This window comes from Bos taurus, chromosome 23 (genome assembly GCF_002263795.3).
Source record: "Bos taurus isolate L1 Dominette 01449 registration number 42190680 breed Hereford chromosome 23, ARS-UCD2.0, whole genome shotgun sequence".
In the NCBI taxonomy this organism is placed as follows: Eukaryota; Metazoa; Chordata; class Mammalia; order Artiodactyla; family Bovidae; genus Bos; species Bos taurus.
The window spans coordinates 28262937-28280463 of record NC_037350.1 but is presented as its reverse complement, the minus strand read 5'-3'; the positions used below and the strand labels follow the sequence as shown (position 1 = coordinate 28280463).

The 17527-nt window shown below is 46.0% G+C and overlaps 1 long non-coding RNA gene across 1 annotated transcript; it reads right to left on the bottom strand.

Annotated features, from left to right (window-relative positions):
- Window positions 1-9072: 9072 nt before the first annotated feature.
- On the bottom strand, window positions 9073-11861 carry LOC132343632 (uncharacterized). The gene is made up of 2 exons (XR_009492561.1): window positions 11152-11861; window positions 9073-9425 (listed from the first exon to the last, which is right to left on the bottom strand). It is a non-coding gene; the product is annotated as an uncharacterized lncRNA (long non-coding RNA).
- Between the last annotated feature and the right edge of the window lie 5666 nt (window positions 11862-17527).

The following is a 17527-nucleotide window of genomic DNA, read 5'->3' as shown; positions in this document are numbered from 1 at the left end:
AGAATGTGTGTGAATGTAAGTAAGAGAACAGCCCCAAACTGGGCTATAAATAGAGACATTCTTGGTGTATTGGGCTTATAGGTTGCTTTATTTTACACCCACCACTTCCGTCTAAACACATGAGAGACTTCCAGCATTGCACACCTCTTCCTGATGAGGTATAAAACATACCTTCTCTACAAAGACATATCGCTTTCCCACACTTGCCTTTCACACCTGCCATCAACCTTACATTTACTCCCAAGCACAGTGAGCCTACCCACCTACCCACGCCCTCATTTCAAGGCAACCTGGACACAAGGATCAGCATCAATACACGACGATTTACATGTGTAGACAGGCTCACATGCTCACACAGACATAAATTGGGGATGGGGGAGATAGTGATGTTAGAAGAAAACTGCCTGTGGGAGAAGGGGAGGTCAGGAATGCATAACTTGTTTATGATGGAAAATTTCTCCAGGGCATTAGGCAGGGGAGGGGAAATGAAGGGGATGTCAGGATCCTGTTTCGCACTACCTCCCACATCTGGAATCTGGGGTTCCAGCTGGACCTAGTTATCCTCAGTGTCCTCCTGGCACAGAGAGACCTTTCTTTGCGGCAAAGCCAGAATGGGACCAAGAGAAGCAGCAGAGCGCCCAGATGGCTCTCCATTCATTCCAACCAATCCTATCTCCGGTCCTGGGATCCTCGGAGAGCCAGGGCTCTGCCCCACCCACTCCCTGCCACACAGGAAGCTGGGGAAGGTTGAGAGTGAATCATTAAGTCAATGACGGTGCGGGGGTGGGGGCTGGGGGATGAGTTAAGGCCAGAAAGGGCCAGGGGCTGAGAGCAGCAGCTGCATGGGTTCTCACTGCCCTAAGCCTAGGGAAAGACCTTTGCCCCTTTCCATTTCCAGTTCTCCTCATTTCCTCCCCATCTGCCCAAGATCACCAAGTTTCTTCATTCCTCTCCTCTGACCTGTGTTCTTGACTTCCCATTAACCTTTCTTAGCCCCTTGTTTGTTTCCTTCTTGACTCTGACCACAGTAGGGAATCATTGTATGTGTTTGTTTCCTTTCTGCTGTTGTCTCTCTTCCCCACTGGAATCTCATCACGAGTATATAGGACCATATCCTCCCGCTTCCTCTGTGGCTTCTCTTGAAAGTACTTGGCCTTTCACCTAGTGGGGGCATAATAAATATATGTATTTTAAGGGAAGTATGTTTTATGTACAATATTCTATTAGTTTCAGGTGTGCAACATAGTAATTCAATATTTTTATAGATTATACTCCATTTAAAGAAAGTTACTATAGGGACTTCTCTGGCGGTCCAGTGGTTAAGACTCCACGCTTCCACTGCAGGGGGCATGGGTTCAATCCCTGCGCAGGGAACTAAGATCCCATATGCTTCATGGCACAACCGAAAAAAAAATTACAATAAAAAATAAAGTTCTTACAAAATAATGACTCTGCTTGCCTGTGCTATACATCTTTGTCATTTATAACTAGTAGTTTATATCTCTTAATTCCATACCCGTATCTTGCCCCTCCCTCTTTCCCTCTCCCTATTGGTAACCACTAGTTGGTTCTCCCCATCTGTGAGTTGGTTTGTTTTGTTATATACATAAGTTTTATTTTTTATATCCCACATATAAATGATAACAGAGTATTTTCTTTCTCTGTCTGACTTATTTCAGCGAGCATGGTACTCTCTAGGTCTATCCACATTGTTGCAAATGGTAAAATTTCATTCTTTTTTATGGCCAAGTAATATGGCTAAGTGTGTATATATATATATATATATATATATATAGACACACACACATATATATATATCTCATATCTTCCTCCATTTATCTATTGATGAACACTGAGGTGGCTTTCATATCTTGGCTATTGTAAATAAGGCTGCTATGAACATGGAAATGAATGTAGCCTTTCAAATTAGTGTTCTTGTTTCTTGTTTTCTTCAGATATGTACCCAGGGGTGGAACTGCTGGATTATACAATTCTATTTTCAGCTTTTTAAGGAAACTGCATACTGTTTTCCATAGTGGGCTGCACCAATTTACATTCCCACCAACAAGGAATATAAATTTACTAAGGGAACCCTTGATAAATATTCCTAAATCCATCTCCTTTGAGGAGACACCCCCAGAGGTGTCTGTTTATAAATCTGTGTCTCTTCAGAGGCCCCTACATTTCCTCTTCAAAGAGGGAGTTGGGGGATGCTAAACTGTGGCTCAGGGTGACCTGCCATTGAATCAGAAATAATTGTGCAGTTGGTGGATGGCAAAGCTGTGCCCCTCACCCTTTATGAGTGACATAAGATTGAGTCATGCCTGCTGCCCCAACTGGAATACTGCTGCATTGTGGACCGCCAGCTAGGATAGGGGACAAAGGTAATGGGAAGGAAGCAGAATGGGCAGCAGAGAGGGAGATAGATATTTGGAAGTGGGAGCTTCTGAGAAAGAGAAACAAGGGGAGAGGGATGGATCCAGGGTCCTGGGGTCAGGAAATGAAAACTGAAAGCTCTCAGCTGCTCATGGCATTTAGTAGATGCTCAATAACTATTTGTTGACTTAAGATGGGTTTAAGATAGAAGGGAAACACGGGGTAGCAAAAACAGTATGTTATCGTCTAGTGGCACTGGAAGAAAGTGGGTTTAAATTCCAGCTCTGTTACTTATTAACTACAAGGTGCTGGGCCAGCTACTTAACTTCTCTGACAATGTTTTCTTAACTGAAATATGGGTCAGTTGACCTTAAGGTTGTTTCAAGGATTAAGAATATGAATAGGCACAATGTAGGTGCTTTTTCCAATGTGGAAGTTGTTATGATTAAGGGAAGAGTGGCTGCTTTGGAGCTGAAATGGACAGTGATAAACTAGCCCAGGAACAGAAGAGCAGGATGGGAAAATAGCCTCCAGGTACCAAGATCATCAGAGGATACAGCTTCTTTTTCCATTGACCTTTCCCTCCCTCTCTCCACTTCAAGTAGGTTTTGTACCTCTTCCTTTTCTCCAGAGAAACAGAGCCTTCTGCATTCCTAGCTTTTGTTCAGCCAATGAGCATGGCTGTAAATACCTTTCCCCTGTTTCCCACATACACACACATTCTAGCCAGAACAGTTCTTGCCAGAGGCATGGTAGTGGTAGGGAGCAGTGGTGAGTTCTAGCCAGCAACTTAATAAATGACCCCCAAGACTTTCATTTGGGCCTTAAAGAGGGCCAAGATCAGGCCGTGGCAGTTTTCCCTGATGCAAAAGGACGGCTGGGGTGCCTGGAGCCCCAGGGTCACCTTGATATCCCCTGCCCTGGATGCATTCCAGCGTGGCCTGGCCCAGCCCGGTCCCACTCAGCCAAACCTCCCCAAAAGCTGCTCAGAGTGGGGAGCTGGGAAAAGAACCCAGCATCCCTGTTCTGGTCCAACACTGGCTTCCTAGGACCCCAAGGTTGTGACTCCTCTCTCTGGCCTCAATTTCCTTCCGACCAGATTATAACTCCTTGAGAGCAGGACTTTATCCATCTTATTAATCATTCTGTTTTCAGTGTCTAGATCAATACAGGCTGCCTGGATGGGAGGGGAGTTTGGGGGAGAATGGATACATGTATACAAATCCCTGAAACTATCACAACATTGTTAATCGGCTTTGTTGTTGTTCAGTCTCTAAGTTGTCTGACTCTTTGTAACCCCATGGACTACAGCATGCCAGGCTTCCCTGTCCTTCACTATTTCCTGGAGTTTGCTCAAACTCAAGTCCATTGAGTCAGTGATGCCATGCAACCATCTCATCCTCTGTCGTCCCCTTCTCCTCTTGCCCTCATTCTTTCCCAGCATCAGGGTCTTTTCCAAGGAGTCAGTTCTTCCCATCAGGTGGTCAAGGTACTGGAGCTTCAGCTTCAGCATCAGTCCTTCCAATGAATATTGATTTCCTTTAGAACTGATTGATTTGATCTTTCGCCCAAAGGACTCCCAAGAGTCTTCTTCCACACCACAGTTTGGCTTACCCCAATGCAAAATAGAAGTTTAAAAAAATACAGGCTGCCTGAAAAGGCTAGAAACACAGGGTTCTTTCACTCATTAATGCTAAAGTTGTTCATGTGGATATTGCTCTGTCCACTGCTCCAGTGTCAGCACTGGAGTATATGATTGAGATTTAACTCAAACCATGATCATGGGGGGCTTCCCTGGTGGCTCAGATGGTAAAGAGTCTGCCTCCATTGCAGGAGACCCGGGTTCAACCCCTGGGTCGGGAAGATACCCTGGAGAAGGAAATGGTAATCGACTTCAGTATTCTTGCTTGGAAAATCCCATGGATGGAGAAGCCTGGCAGGCTACAATCCATGAGGTCGCAGAGTCCGACACGACCGAAAGAGTCCGACGTGACCGAACGACTAACCCACATAATCATGGCGGGGGGCGGGCAGGAAGTGCAATAAATAAAGTATTCCCCTTTTTGTCTTGCCTTTTCAGACACCCTGTATTTACCGCATGAGTTGATTCGTAAAGTCGAACTTAAGATTAAAGGCTCTCCTAGGGGCCTCCCTCCCCTGCAGCTCTGTGATTCATTGGCGTCTCCTCTGGTTCAAAATTCAGCCGTGCCTCCCTGCTGCCTCCAAAGCAGCGGCCATAGGCCCTTTTTCTTTGAAGGTTGGGAGAGACCCACGCTCCGCCCAGAGAGGCCTCGCGGGGCGGGGCGGGTGCTCCCGGCTATCCCGTTTACAGCCCCAGAGGATCGCGTGTTAGGACTGGGGCTTGACCGGCTGCCAGGGGGTGAGCCTTGAGGCGGTTTTCTGGGAAGGAAAGTTGCCCTGTGTGACTCAGAACCAAGTTAGGGAAAAAACAAGCTCACTCAATCGCTGGCACCCCCCTGGTCTGGCCTGGCTTTGACCATGAGCTCATGAAAGAGGAAGCTGGGCCTGGCTGGCCGGTAGCCCTGCTTTCCCTCATGTTCTCTCTCCATCACCTCATGGATTCCCCGGAGTGTCTGGGCCTCATGCTACGGTCATCCTGGCTCAGCGGCCCTGGCCCTTTTATGACACTTTCTCTTCCCAGACCATTGGTCACTTGTTTCCCCAGGTTGGAAATACCACCCAACAGTGAAGGGGATTGCTCACAAGGGGAGGCTGAAAATATCATTGCTTCCCTTGACTCTGATGATCTCCGCTGCAGACCATGACTACTTGGGTTTGCTCCTGTGATGGCTGCAGCTCCCACACAGACCAACTGATGCTAACCCTGGGAGTCCAAATGAAGAGGTTGCTTGGGACCTAGGGTTCCCCAATTCAGGAGAAAAGCAGAGGGTCCCAAAGTACTGGGCAGCTGAGCCACCTTCAGGGCCGATGTACCCTGGTTGAGACCTACTTACCTAATACTTTTGGTATTCAGAAAGTCCACAACCAGAAAGGCACATTTCATTTCAATGGAAATGATGACAAGGACGGGCTGCAGAGAACACTTCTAACTCCTCTCCCTGCATTCCATCTTCTGTGCATTCTCCAGAGCTTTCTTATGAAAAGATGGACTGGACCAATTCACTGTCTGGGTGGGTGACTTCAGTGTCTCCAGACTCTCTGGTGGGGCTGACACTGGCCTCCCATCCTGAATCCAGGCAGCTTCACAGGCTTCTCTCTCAACTCCCGCACTGCTTTCCCTACACCCTGAGCTAGGGCACTATATACGATTTTGTACTTTTTCTCATTCAGGCCAGACTCTTATCCACTAGACCCTTCACACGTGCTGTTTTCTCTCCATCCTCCTGAGAAAACCCCACTGGTGACTCCTTGGTGTAGACCAGTCCGTCTATTAATACTTTCATATAAATGTCTTGAAGCATCGAACACAGTATATTATAGACATTTGTCTGTAGATCTTTCTGACTGCTTAGAAGTGCACTTGCGTTGTGATGCAGCCATTTTGATGCCAGGGACCTTTTGACAAGGCCTTCTAAAGTTATTAAATTGTCAGCATTTAAAGCAAATCAGTAAAAATGGGACTTGCCTGGTGGTCATGTAGCTAAGACTCTGGGCTCCGAATGCAGGACCTGGGTTTGATCACTTGTCAGGGAACTCGATCCCACATGCCACAACTAAGAGTTCCCATGCCATGACTAAAGACCCCATATGCTGCATCGAAGGTCAAAGATCCCGAGTGCTGCAAGTAAGACCTGGTGTAGTCAAATAAATAAAATCAGTAATTATAAACAAGATAGTCTCAGCCCATCCCTGTGGATTGTGCTCATCCTGTCTCTATGACTCCTACCCTTTCACAGAGAATTTGGTAGTGCTTGATTATAGTACTTTTTGGGGGGAAGCACTGCGTGTGTCATGGGGGATCTTAGTTCTCAACCAGGGATTAACCCTGAACCCCCTGCAATAGAACCACCAAATCCTGACCACTGGACCTACAGGGAATTCCCTACATTTTCTTTTTTCTTTTTTAATGCCCGGTATATTGAAATATGGTTTCCCAGGTGGCTCAGAGGTAAAGAATCCACCTGCCAATGCAGGAGACCTGTGTTCCATCCCTGGGTCAGGAAGATCCCCTGGAGAAGGAAATGGCAATCCACTCCAGTATTCTTGCCTGGAAAATCCCATGGATGGAGAAGCCTGGCAGGCTACAGTCCATGGAGTTGCAAAAGAGTCAGATACAACTTGCCAAGTAAACAAAAACATATTGAAATATAGCTTCTTTTACAGTAAAATCTATCCTTTTTAGGAATGCAATTTTATGAGTTTTGACATACTCATATAGTTGTATAAATGCCACTACCATCATGATATAGAATATTTCCATTGCCCCAGAAAGTTCCTCACACCCTTCTTCACTCCTAGCCTCTAGTGACCACTGATCTGAGTTCTGCAGTGTAGTTTTGCCTGTTCTAGAATGTCATATAAATAAAACTACAGTAGGCACTCTTTTGTGTCTAGATTCTTTTGCTCAGTATTTCAGTGATTCATCCATTTTCTTGGTTGAATCAGTAGTTCTTTCCTTTTGATTTCTGAATAGTATTTCATAGTATGATATAGTTGGCTTATTCATTCACCATTGATGGACATTTTTGTGTGTTTTTTCCCCCTTGGTTTTGGCTATTCTAAATAAAACTTCCATGAGCAGTCAGTCATATACAACTCTTTTTGTGGATGTGTGTTTTTATTTCTGTTAAATAAATATCTAGGAGTAGTATAACTCAGGATATATTTAAGTTTATAAGAAATGGCTGAGCTTCCTTGGTGGTCCAGCAGTTAAAATTCCATGCTGCCGCTCCAGGGGGCATGGGTTTCATCCCTGGTCCCCCTGATTACAGAAGTCCCACATGCTGTGGGGTGCAGCAAAAAAAATAAATAAATAAAAAGAAAGAAAGAAATAGCCATCATTAGCCATTTTACAGTCTGACAGGGCTGTTCTAAGAAACTACATCAAAACATCCCTGGTTTAAGTTCTTGCATCAGATCTGCCAAGTCAAAATGTTTTCCTTGTCAGGGAAGAGGTTCACACACAGGTTCCGTCAGGGGACAGGGATGGGCCAGAACCCGCTGCGCCCTGAGATGCCTGTCATGTCCTCAGGAGGCCACAGTGGATTTGAGGGCCACCCTGCTGTTGAAGCAGCTCCAGGAGCACCTCCTGCCTCCCGGCCTCCCAGACCCCGCTGTGGTTCAGTAGCTCTCCCCAGCCTCTGTGTCTGCCACATGGCTTTGCACTCCCTGGGATGGAGTGTAAAGGAACGTGGGCCCACACTGTTTGGGCCCCCCAGTGCTTCCCAGGCACTGTCCTGAACACTACCGAGGAATCAATCCATTAAACCTTCACAAACCCCCACTGTCATCCTTGTCTGTCTCCTCATTTTACCGTAGAAGAAACTGAGAGGTTCCATAAGGCAGTTCACTTTCTCAAGATTACCTAGTGGGAGTTAGATTCAGACTCTACTTTAGCTCATCCCACAATCCAGCATTGTACCACATCGATCAGAGAGTAGAAGCTGGAGAATCAGTTCCATGTTCACGTTCAGTTTCATGTTCTAGTTCATCTAATTTTCGTGATAAGTCTCAGAAGAAGGCCTTTACAATATCCATTTCATAGACGAGGAGACAGCACAAAAACTGCACAGCTGTGAGGGCTAGAGCTGGCATTGAGTTCCAGGAAGTTGGCTCCAGAGACAAAGCAGCCAAACTCTACACTTCCCTGCCTCTCAACAGTCCTCATTATTAACACGATCGCCTGGCTCACTGCCCTGGCTCTTGTGTCTTTGAGGTTTCACGCTGCTCTCATGTCTGCCTCCTTTCTTGGGTCTCACTTTCAAACTCTGAATGGGCTATGCACACATGCCCCAAGGTAGAACAACCTTGTTGGGCAGCCGTGTTGGGTAGTCTCACCTCTGGCCAACGATGGCCTCTTGCCAGCCCTTGGGAGATGTGTCTAGCTGGGTCAAAGATCCTAACCCAGCAGGGGAAGTAGGGGAGGTAAGGACATCCGCAGGGTGACCCAAGCCTAAGATATCTCCAGCTACTTTTCTTAGGAGGACGTGGTGTAGCCACAAGACACGTGAAAGTCTCAAGTTCATCTCAAAAGATCGTTTCCTCCAACAAATGTTGAGCTCTTCCAGATAAGAGACTGAAGCCCCTGTGGGGGCTGAGTACTATGCCTAACTTATTCTCAGAACTCAGAAGATTTTGGTTGAATGATGAATGAATAAATGAACAAAAAGAACCAGGTTCTCTTAATTTAGCCCTGTGCTGTCCCATATGGTAGCATGTGGCTATTTAAATTTCAACTGATTAAAATTAAGTACAATTTAAAATTCAGTTCCTCATTCACATCAGCCACACTTCAAGCATACAATAGGCTCAGGTGGCCATTGGTTACTGTATCGGGAAGCACAGATACAGTGCATTTCCATCATCACGGAGTTCTATTGGACAGCACCAGGCTAGATGGCGAGTGGAGGGAGAGAAGGAAAACTGCCGCCCCGTGAAAACGTTCACTGATAGCGAATGGCTTTCATTTGCTTTCAGTACTTTTAAAGCCGTCATCATCCGCCTGTTCTCCTTAGATGATGTCTCATACCACCCATTCAGAGGTCTAGAAACCACTTCTTCAGAAACCTATTATTGAAAAAGGGAAATGTGTTTCTGATCACATACATGACCCAAACTTCTGCGAAAGGGAAGACAAGAGGTTGAAGGGGGAACTAAGCCGTTGAGTTCTTTCTCTCACAGGCCACATGGAACCAACCAATCCAGGGTGTTCTGCACCCATTATCTCATCCAGTCCTCCCACAAGTGGCCCAGGACACAGGAGGGCGGTGGAGATATGTGGCCAAGGGTCACAGAAATGATGGAGGCTATTCTCTGCACTCAGGTCGTCAGTAGATTGTCAAATGTGATCCAGTTGTGAGCAGCAGAAGGCAGACAGGTAGAAAAACAGGCCTCCAGAAGTTTATAGTCTAGTTAAGGGAAAACAAGAGCCAAACATGTAATATCTATAAAACTGTAGCTATACATACATATACACACATATAGGTACAGTGTACACTTATATGTATATATTTTATATATGTACAAACTAATATGGGCATCCCTGGTGCCTCAGTGGTAAAGAATTTCCCTGCAATGTAGGAGACGCAAGAGATGCACTTTCAATCCCTGCATCCGGAAGATTCCCTGGAGGAGGAAATGGCAACCCACTCCAGTATTCTTGCCTGAAAAATCCCAGAGACAAAGGAGCCCAGCCGGCTACAGTTCAAAGGGTCTCAAAGAGTCAGACGTGAGTGAGCACACAACACACACACACTAATATATGCACAGACACAATAACATAATAACTAACATTTATTTATTTGGTATATTAGAGCTTAACAAGTACTTTTCCTCATATGAAGACCCAGCAAATTAGTGTTGAATGTCCAATGAATGGAATGTTGAGACAGAAAGCAAGCATTTTAGGAATTCAGAGCAGGATGAGATCATTGCAAGAAAGGGTGATGGGGAAAATTTTGGTTGGGGCGTAGAACTAGCAAAAATGCCGGTAGTCACACAAACCCAAATACAACTCCTGGCTTCCCTACCAGAAACTGCCAGGCTCTTCACTGCTAATAGTTTTAAATGAGATATTTTTAAGCTCGTCTTACCTTCTAGAAGATAAAACGCTGACTAAGAGTGCTTTCTGGTCTGCGTTTTGTCACTGGTCCTCCACCCAAATAATCAACATATTAAAAAAAAATACTCCCATGTGTTTCACAGTGATTCTAAAAACACAGAGTAACTTGGATACTCTAGATGTGAAATAGTTTGAGTTGCCTTTACTTAATGACCCAGTGACGAGCATCTGATGATACAGCTCAAATGCCTTATTAACGCTCAGAGTTATACAAGGTCAGCTCTGCCCAGAATTTCTGCAGTGTACAATGCATAGAAATCCAGCCTGCAAGCTGACTGGGCTTGCCTACATTCTCCTTACATAATCGTAACTGTTTCTCTGCCAGTAGTGATTTAGGAATGTCTTTCTGAAGCCCTGTGCTCTCAGGTTCCTTCAATTTTTCTAAAGCCTCTGCCCTCTTCCTTAGCATTTGGTTTGCTTTGGTTTCAAGCCACAGAAACTCATTATGGCTAACTTAGAAAAGCTGAATGTTGTGAGGATATTGAGTAGCTCGCAGACTCAAAGGAAGGCTAATGAGCCAGGCTCAGGGAACACAGGAACCAGGGCAGCTCCTGGGACTCCATTGCAGGAATCAAGTCTCACCCTCACTACCTGATGAAATGAATGACAACTAGTTTTTTCTTTTTCTTTTTTTCCATTCCTCACCTTCATGTTCATCATTCAAAGCTCTGGTGGAGAGAGTCTGATTAGTCTGGTTTAGGTAGGGGCCCAGGGAATAAAGGACATCTTAACTGACAGCTCAATGGGACTTCCCACAGGTAATTCCCCTCAAAGAATCCAAAGACTATCGTCAGAAGAGGAGGAGAAAGTCATTGCTGCGTTGTCAAAACCCAGAAAACATCCACTTTACCCCACTTTTCCTTCCTAAACTTTGTTTCCTACTTTTTCTAATTATCCACAATAGGAATGACCAATGTATCTTTCAGAGTTGTAGAAAACATATATAAATATAAATATACCTCTACTGGAATTTTTCTCCCAAGAGAGTGATGGTTGGGGAAGTTTGGCCTTACCTCTTAGGGTTGAGTAAAAGGATACTTGTTGTTTAGTAGGTGAGTCATGTCCGACTCTTTTGCGACCCCATAGACTGTAGCCCATCAGGCTCCTCTGTCCATGGGATTTTCCAGGCAGGAATCCTGGAGTGGGTTGCCATTTCTTCCTCCAAAAGACTTCCTGTATCAGGGATCGAACCTGTCTCCCACATTCACAGGCAGATTCTTTACCACTGAGCCACCAGGGAACCCCTTTAAAAAGTAAAAAGATTAAGGAAGATAATACATGTAAAATGCCTCTCACAGTGCCTGGCACCTAGTGAGGTTAATTACATGAATTGCCATTTTAACTCCCCTGCCCCTCACCCATGTGCTGGAGCCAGCGCATACCAGCTCAGACCAGCTCACAAGAGCAGATCGTGATGTTTTCATGAATTTTGTGAGCCAACTGCCATAACATTGGTAGCTTTTAGGTGACCTTGATGAGAATATTTACACCATGGAAACTGGAAATGCAGCCAATTTGACTCCCCCCAACCTCCAGGCAGTTGTTAAATGTTTCTCAGCACAGCACTGCATCCGCTGTTTTCTTTCCTTCACCAGATGTGAGCAGAACCACAGTACAGTTCAACCACCTTATAAACACTCACCTATACAAGGTCAGCTCTGCTCAGAATTTCTGCAGTGCCTAGAAATCCAGCCTGCATACTGAATGGGCTTGCCTAGGTTCTCCTTACATAATCGTCGCCACTTCCCTGCCAGTAGTGGTTTAGAAATATCTTTCTAAAGCCCTGTGCACTTTGCCTCAGCTTCCTTTAACTTTTCCAAAGCGTTTACCTTCCTTGCTTGGTGTTTGGTTTCCTTTGCTCTCGAACCATAGAAACTCATTATGGCTAACTTTAACAGAAAAGTTGAGTATGTGTGTCAGTTAGGATTAGGTTCAGCTGTGAGTGACAAAAAATTAGAATAGTGGTTTACTAGCTATAAATTCTGGAGAAGGAAATGGCACCCCACTCCAGTACTCTTGCCTGGAAAATCCCATGGATGGAGGAGCTTGAAAGGCTGCAGTCCATGGGGTCGCTAAGAGTCGGACACGACTGAGTGACTTCGCTTTCACTTTTCACTTTCATGCATTGGAGAAGGAAATGGCAACCCACTCCAGTGTTCTTGCCTGGAGAATCCTGGGGACGGGGGAGCCTGGTGGGCTGCTGTCTATGGGGTCGCACAGAGTCGGACATGACTGAAGCGACTTAGCAGCAGCAGCTATAAATTCATTTTCTCTGACAGAAGCAAAGTCTAGATTGACATCGGCAGTTCAGGCTTGGCTAGAAGCTCTATTTTGTTCTCTTGTGTCTTGAATACATGGTTTTTTACTTCATGATCTAAGATGGCTGCCCAAACTCCACATTCCAGTTGGTAGGACAGAGAAGGGCAAAGAGACACATCCCTTTCTGTAAATTCATTGACAGAAGTAAAGCACAGAATTTCTGCTTATATGAAATAGGCTGAAGCAAAGTTATTTAACCATATCCAGCAGCAAGGGAGGTTGTGTGTTAGTCACTCAGTTGTGTCCGACACTTTGTGACCCCATGGACTGTAGCCTGCCAGGCTTCTCTGTCCATGGAATTCTCCAGGCAAGAATACTGGAGTGGGTTGGCATTTCCTTCTCCAAAGGGAGGCTGGGATATATCTTATTTACTCAAGGCAGCCCTGTGCCCAGCTGGAAACCGAGAGGAAGGGAAGGGTGGATACTGGGGGACTGCTGGCTGGCCCTCCCACTGCTGGGCAGGGTTTAGGAAAGCATAGGAGAAAGGGGAGAGCGGCGCTGATGTGATGGGAATAAGTGTGCTTTGTGGAGTTTTGAAGGCGCCAGCGGGAATAGAAGATTAGAAATACTGGAAAATGAAGTTAAATAAGCAAGGTGAAAGTGAGATCTCAGTGAGGGTCCAGGAAAGCAGACAAAAGAATCTTTATCTAGCGCCATTAGAAACAGGACACAGTGAACTTTGGGATAGGCGAGCTGCACGATCAAAGGCATTTGAGAGATTTTAATCTGGCATTTACGTGTGAGTCCGGTTGGTGGGGGGCGGGGCGGGGGAGGAAAAACAGGAAAGGGCAGGGAGGTTGGAGAGGAGACCAATTTCACAACCCAGGTATGAGGTGATTATGTGGGGGCAGTGGGAATGAGGAGGAAGAAATACATCTGAGAGGCACTTGCCAGAACATATGTTAGGATTGATGGCTAATCTGGTAGAGTTTCAGGGTGGGGTGGCCAAGAAACAGGTAAACAAGTGAACCTGGATTCATAGATGTATTAGGCTGGGTCACCTAGAGGCAGAGCCTGGCATGGAAATTTTCTCCAAAGGACTGATAGGGGAAAGAGAAGAAGGGTGAGGGGAACGAAGTGACAAAGGGAAGAGTCCAGGCAAGGATGTGGGTTAAGCCGTAACCTGAGTCTACAGGGAGATTCTCTGGCACAAATTGCATCAGAGCCACCACCACCTTGAGGGGAGGGGGCTGGTGGTCTGCAGCCACACATCAGGTAGTCAATGGTGGAGGTTGGTCCAGAGTGTGTAGTGGGGGCAGTGGCTTGTCTACCATTGGGTCCAGGTCAACTCTCCAGAAAAGGAGACAGTTGTGTGGGATTATCAGACAACAAGCCTGGTTCCTGGGGATGAGTAGACCAGCTGGTAAAGTGGATCTGGGTGAGGCCCAGATAGCAATCCATTACAGAGGGTCCACTTTGGATGTGCTGGATTCAAGGGGGCAAAGAAATAAGGCGTTGACACATGACTAGAGGGAAACTGGAAATACAAGATAGGAGTTCATGTTGATGAATAGAGCTTCGCAGGTGACTCTGGTGGTAAAGAATCTGCCTGCCAAAGCAGGAGACAATCCCTGGGTCAGGAAGATTCCCCTGGAGTAGGAAATGGCAACCCACTCCAGTATTCCTGCCTGGAGAGTTCCATGGGTAGAGGGGAGCCTGGTGGGCTACAGTCCATGGGGCCACAAAGAATCGGACGTGACTGAGCACAGCAAAGTTGATGAATAGGACTAGTTATGGAGATACTGGCATGGTAGACTCTATACACAGGTGGTGGTTCATCAAGGAGTGAGCTCTTTGAGAGCCAAGGTTAGAGAGAGAGGAGCAAGCCTTTGGGAAGCAAATTGGTTACAGCCTAGTAGGAAGGTGGGAGAGAGAAGAGGAATCAATGACTAAAGCAAAGCGGAGAGGGGTAGAGAAGCACGTCCATGTGGTAATTGACTGTATATTTTGACGGGAAGTCAAGGAAAGAAGTCAAAGGAGAATGAGTATGGAGAAAAGGCTGAGGTGTTTGGTCATTTGGGAGTTTGTTGGTGGCCTTTGAGGGAGCAATTTCACAGCAGGACAGAATTAGAAACCACGTGGTCAAGGCTAGTAATGCTTTCCACATTTAACGCCATTCCATCTGACTAACTCAGTTCCTCTAGGGCACTTTCTCCTTCAATTTCTATGCTGCTCAGAGGGCCGAGATTTGATCACTGATCCCACATACCACAAACTAAAGATCCTGTATCCTGCAAGGAAGATCAAAGATCTCTCATGCCACAACTAAGACCTAGCACAGCCAAATAAATAAATACTAAAAAAAATTTTTTTTCTACATTGCCCATTCAGGCTCTAAAATCACTGCAGATGGTGACTGCAGCCATGAAATTAAAAGATGCTTCCTTCTTGGAAGAAAATCTATGACCAACCTAAACAGCATATTTAAAAGCAGAGACATTACTTTGCCAACAATAGTCTGTCTAGTCAAAGTTATGGTTTTTCCAGTAGTCATGTATGGATGTGACAGTTGGACTAGAAAGAAAGCTGAGCACCAAAGAATTGATGCTTTTGAACTGTGGTGTTGGAGAAGACTCTTGAATCCCTTTGAAGGAGATCAAACTAGTCAATCCTAAAGGAAATCAATCTTGACTATTCTTCAGAAGGACTGATGCTGAAGCTCCCATATTTGGCCACCTGATGCAAAGAGCTGACTCATTAGAAAAGACTCTGATGCTGGGAAAAATTGAAGGCAGGAGGAGAAGGAGCCGACAGAGGATGAGATGGTTGGATGGCATCACCGACTCAATGGACATGAATTTGAGCAAGCTTTGGGAGTTGGTGATGGACAGGGAAGCCTGGCATGCTGCAGTCCATGGGGCTGCAAAGGGTTGGACACGACTGAGAAACTGAATTGAACTGAACATTCCTGCTAGTCCTAAATGATCTGATTATCTAACATGGCCTAGAAGATTACCCCAAGATTTAGCGGGCATGACACTCTTTGTTACTGTCAACTACTAACTGGCACTTGCCAAGAGCATTTGCCAGCGACTGAACATCAACAAGGGCATTTGCCATCTGCCTGTGCTACTGTGACTTCCCTGGTGGCTCAGACGGTAAAGCGTCTATCTACAATGCGGGAGACCCAGGTTCGATCCCTAGGTTAGGAAGATTCCCTGGAGAAGGAAATGGCAATCCACTCCAGTACTATTACCTGGAAAATCCCGTGGACAGAGGAGCCTGGTAGGCTACATTCCATGGGGTCACAAAGAGTTGGACACGACTGAGGCTGAGCGACTTCACTTTCTTTGTGCTGCTGTGGCTGCTGACCCTCCCTGAAGAGAGTTCAAGGTAGAAAGTGAGGCACTCTGTGCTCCAGGGAAACTTGTGGAACAGGTCTTTAGATAGTTGTATTTTTCAGGAACGTATTTCATGATCCCAATCCTCGCAGCTCCTTCTGTCTAGAAAAGCACTAAATCCCTTCCTGGTGACATCAGCTCCTGGTGACTAGCAGAATACCTTTTGTAAAATTAGTGCTTCATTGTACTGAACTCCCCCTTCACCAAAATCTTATATTGATTTCTCCCCACCGCCTCTTTGGAGCAGTCTCTAAAAGCTATCTGAGGTGCTGTCTCCCAGGCTGTCATCCTCATTTTGACCCAAATAAAACTTAACTCACAACTCTCACATTGTGCTTTCCTAATGGCTCAGTGGTAAAGACTCTGCCTGCCAATGCAGGAGACATGGGTTCAATACCTGGGTCGGGAAGATCCCCTAAAGGAGGGCATGGCAACCCACTTCAGTATTCTTGCCTGGAGAATCTCATGGACAGAGGACCCTGGCAGGCTACAGTCCATGGGGTTGCAAAGAGTTAGACACGACTTAGTGACTAATCAAAAACACACGTTGTGTATCTTTTTAGTCAACATTACCTTTATGGGTTGTGTGGATCAGAAGTTTGGATGGAGTGCAGGGGGGATGTGCATGGCTTGTCTGTGCTCCAGGATGTCTGGGGTCGAAGCTGGGAGACTGGATGCCTGGAGACTGGGGTCATTCATCTGCAAGATCCTTCTGTCAGCGTTTAGCCAAGGATGCTGGCTGTCACCTGGGGGCCTCAGTTCCTTTCCAGTGGTCTGAATCGGGCTTCTCTTGCATGGTGTCTGGGTTACAGAGAAGGAGAACCAGGCATGGACTGGGTTCTTTTTAATAAAGTGTGACCTCACTTTATTATGATCCATATTGCTCTCCTCATACTCCATTGGTTACGGCAGTCACAGCCCCACCCAGATTCATGGGGAAGGAACATGAACTCACCCTGGAATGTCAGTCCTGGGACAGGATGAGCAAGGGGGAGGGGCACACATCTTTGGAAAATGCAACCTTTCATTCTCTGTCAGAGTTCTCCGTTTGCTTCTTATGGGTGGCCCCATAAGAAATGCCTCCTCCTCACTCGGTCAATAGTCATCAGTAATAATAGAAAGTCGGAGAAGGCAATGGCAACCCACTCCAGTACTCTTGCCTGGAAACTCCCATGGACAGAGGAGCCTGGTAGGCTGCAGTCCATGGGGTCACTAAGAGTCGGACGCAACTGATCGACTTCGCTTTCACTTTTCACTTTCATGCATTGGAGAAGGAAATGGCAACCCACTCCAGTGTTCTTGCCTGTAGAATCCTGGGGACGGGGTAGCCTGGTGGGCTGCTGTCTATGGGGTCGCACAGAGTTGGACACAACTGAAGCGACTTAGCAGCAGCAGCAGCAGTAATAATAGAAAGTGGAGGAACTTCCTGAGGGCAGGGTTCTGGTCTGTTACTATTGTCTTTTTTATCTTTTATCCTGAACATTTTGAGGAATAGTAGGCCTGCAGTTGATCTTGTGGAAGGAAGAACTCTTTTTAAGTCTATTTTTCTCAAATGCTACATCACTTGATCCTAAACTAGCTATCATGACTGTTTCACAGTTGAAGAAACTAATGGACTTAAAAGCGTAAGTGGTCTACCCCTCAGATGACTCAGCCAGCAAGAGCTCAGCTGGTGATGTGAACCCAGGTCTTCTGGGTTGAAGCTATTTTGTTAAGAACTTGATGCCTC